Genomic DNA, 3,890 nt, shown 5'->3' on the forward strand with positions numbered 1-3,890 from the left:
AGGCCAAGGCAGGTGGATAACCTGAGGTCAGGAGTCTAAGACAAGCCTGGCCAACATAGTGAAACCCCATTTCTACTAAAAATGCAAAAAATTAGCTGGGCATGGTGGTGCATGCCTGTAATCCCAGCTACTTGGGAGGCTGAGATAGAAGAATCAGTTGATCCTGGGAAGCAGAGGCTGCAGTGAGCCGAGATCATAACACTGCACTCCAGCCTGGGCAACAGAGCAAGACCCTGTCTCAAATAATAATAATAATAATTCTAACTGATGAAGTATGATTGAGAAAGATGTGTGTCATTTTCAATCATACCTCATTGGTTAGAATTTTTTATTTTTATTTTATTTTATTTTTGAGATGGAATTTCACTCTTGTTGCCCAGACTGGAGTGCAATGGCATGATCTCGGCTCCAGGTTCAAGCAGTTCTCCTCCCTGAGCCTCCCAAATAGCTGGGATTACAGGCATGCACTGCCACGCCCAGCCAATTTTTGTATTTTTAGTAGAGACGGGGTTTCACCATGTTGGCCAGGCTTGTCTCAAACTCCTGACTTCAGGTGATCCACCCGCCTCAGCATCCCAAAGTACTGGGGTTACAGGCGTAAGCTACGATGTCCAGCCTTGGGTAGAATTATTCATAGGTACAGGTATGACTACCACAGCCTTTAACGAGGAGATTGCAGAATTCTTCTCTGAAATTCCTGACTTCAAACGATCCTCCTACTGGCTTCCCAAAGTGCTGGTATTACGGGTGTGAGCCACTGCACCCGACCAGTGTATCTTTTAAAAGGAACATTCAGGGAACAAAAAGGAGCTCTCAGAAATTAAGAAAGCAAGAAGTAAAAGAAGAAAAGGGAAGAAGAAAAAATTGCTGAAATCTTGCATAGATCAGAGAAAATAGAGAACATTAGAAGGTCACACAAAAAGATCCCACATCTAAATAATAAGCATTTCAGAAAAATAAAACTGACAAAACACAGCAAAAGAAAAAAGAAAAAAAAACTGTATATGAAATAATAAGAGAAAAATATTTCAGAACTTACAAGCATGATAATTTTGTACTCCAGCCTGGGTGACAGAGTGAGACTTTGTCAAAAAAAAAAAAAAAAAAAATTGACCATAGATGTATGGGTTATTTCCAGACTCTCAATTCTATTCCACTAATCTATATGCCTATCCTCCTACCAAGACCAAACATTTTGATTATTGTTGCTTTGTGGTAAATTCTGAAATCGCCAAGTGTGAGTCTTCCAACTCTGCTCATTTTTCAAGATTAGCTATTGGGTGCAATACCATGTGAATTTTAGGTTTGAATTTTCCAAGTCTGCAAACAAGGACATTGGGGTTTTCATAGGGATTATATCAAGTCTATAGATCAGTTTGGGGTAGTATTTTCATCTAAACAATATTAAGTCTTCTAATCCATAAACGTGTATTTTTAGACATGTATAGCATGGCACTTGATGTAATCTCTCATGATCTCTGTAACTTCCTTTAAAATATTTCAACAGACCACAATAAGACATTACTCTAATTGTGCTAGAATGGCTATAATGGAAAAATAAACAACAACAACAAAAAAGAAATGTGGGTTCTGGTTTGTCTACCCTCTCCCTAACTTCGTGTCTAGCTTTTTTTTTTTTTTTTTTTGAGACAGAGTCTCGCTCTATTGCCAGACTGGAGTGCAGTAGCACAGTCTCAGCTCACTGCAGTCTTTGCCTCCTGGGTTCAAGTGATTCTCCTGCCTCAGCCTCCCAAGTAGCTGGGACTACAGGCACCCACCACCACACCCAGCTAATTTTTGAATTTTTAGTAGAGACAGGGTTTCACCATGTTGGCCAAGCTGGTCTCAAACTCCTGATCTCAGATGATCTGCCTACCTCAGCCTCCCAAAGTGCTGGGATGACAGGAGTGAGCCACTGCACCCAGCCCACAGTTCATTTTTGGTTTTGTTTTTTCCTCCCAAGAGTGTCTTGGGTACTCTGACTCCCTTTTTTTCCCCTATCAGTTTTGGAATCAGATTGTCAAGTTCTAAAAAAAAAAAAAAAAAAAAAAAAAAAAAAAAAAAAACTGAGCTTTTCATTGGGATTTCATTGGATCTATGAATCAATACAAGAGTTCGCGCCCTTTGAGTCTAGGCTCTTCCAATTAATGAATATGTATATCTCTCCATTTATTTAGGTCTTCTTTACTCTCTCTTAACACGTTTTTTTAATAGTTTCCATAGAGGTTTTGTAAGTCTTGTGTGAGATGTTGTATCTTACCAGGTACTCCTTGGGTACAAGAAGGAGATTGCTTTTCACCCTTTTGAACTGTTCGAAGTTATTTCTAACCACATGCATATATTTTTCAAAATAAAAATTATTAAGATTTTTGACCTTTCTGTCTGGCAGAAGCCATCAGGTAAGCCAAGATGGGTGCACACAAGTAAACCCAGGAGCTACAGAGGAAGAAGCAGTCTGATGTCATGAGTTTTCTTCTGAGGGTCTGCTGCTGGCAGTACCACCAGCTCTCTGCTCTCCACAGGGCTTCCTGCCCCACCCAGCCCCATAAAGTGCACCAACTGGGCTACAAGACCAAGCAAGGTTATGTTATATATAGGATTCGTATTCCCTGTGATGGCCAAAAATGCCCAATTCCTAAGGATGCAACTTACGGCAAGCCTGTCCATCATGGTATTAACTGAAGCCTTCAGTTGATTGCAGAGGAGTGAGTTGGATGCCACTGTGGGACTCTAAGAGTCCTGAATTCTTATTGGGTTGGTGAAGATTCCACATACAGACTTTTTGAGGTTATTCTCATTGATCCATTCCATAAAGTTATCAGAAGAAATCCTGACACCCAGTGGATCACCAAACCGGTTCACAAGCACAAGGAGATGCGTGAGCTGACATGTGCAGGCCAAAAGAGCCATGGCCTTGGAAAGGGCCATAAGTGCCACCACACTGTTGGTGGTTCTTGCCGGGCAGCTTGGAGAAGGCGCAATACTCTCAATCTCCGCTGTTACCGCTAATATAAGTAAAGTTTGTAAAACTCATACCTAATAAATAATTTAGGACAGTCAAAAAAAATTACTAAGATTTTTGAGCCAGGTGCAGTGGCTCAAGCGTGTAATCCTAGCACTTTGGGAGGACGAGGCTGGTAGACCACCGGAGGTCAAGAGTTCAAGACCAGCCTGGCCAACAGGGTGAAACCCTGTCTCTACTAAAAATAGAAAAATTAGCTGGGTGTGGTGGTGCACAAGTGTTATTCCCGCTACTCAGGAGGTGGAGGCAGGAGAACCGCTTGAACCCAGGAGGTAGAGGTTGCAGTGAGCTGAGATCGTGCCACTGCACTCCAGCCTGGGTGATAGAGTGAGACTCCATCACAAAAGAAAAAAAGAAATTATTAAGATTTTTGAATCAGCACTCTATTACCACTATTTACACATCAAAACTGTAAGTAGGCATACAGTGGAAAGACTGTCTCCCACTCCTGGACCTACTCCCAATATTCCCAATCGGTCCTTCCCCATAGGTAGCGGCTATACATTAATCTCTGCTTTATCCTTCCGGAATTCTTCATGCACATGTCCCTAAACATATACTTTCTCTTCTCTCAAAATAAATGCCATAGACTGTGTGTCTTTTTGCAGAATCTCTCGCAAGACTCTTGTGGACACGCTGAGAAAACATGGACCCAGGAACTCTGTTACTTGCACTCAACTGAAGCTGAGTCTGCAAGTCCCAGTGCATGCCAGTAAAGAAAGCCCCGCAGGCCGGGTGTGGTGGTTCACGCCTGTAATCCCACCACTTTGGGAGGCCAAGGCGGGCAGATCACCTGAGGTCAGGAGTTCAAGACCAGCCTGGCCAATATAGTGAAACCAAGTCTCTACTAAAAATACAAAACAATAGC

At 42.1% G+C, this 3,890-nt stretch overlaps 1 pseudogene; it reads left to right on the forward strand.

Annotated features, from left to right (window-relative positions):
• Positions 1-2,409: 2,409 nt before the first annotated feature.
• On the forward strand, positions 2,410-3,014 carry LOC105547533 (annotated as a pseudogene).
• The last annotated feature ends 876 nt before the right edge of the window (positions 3,015-3,890 follow it).

This window comes from Mandrillus leucophaeus, unplaced genomic scaffold, assembly GCF_000951045.1.
Source record: "Mandrillus leucophaeus isolate KB7577 unplaced genomic scaffold, Mleu.le_1.0 Scaffold390, whole genome shotgun sequence".
In the NCBI taxonomy this organism is placed as follows: domain Eukaryota; kingdom Metazoa; phylum Chordata; class Mammalia; order Primates; family Cercopithecidae; genus Mandrillus; species Mandrillus leucophaeus.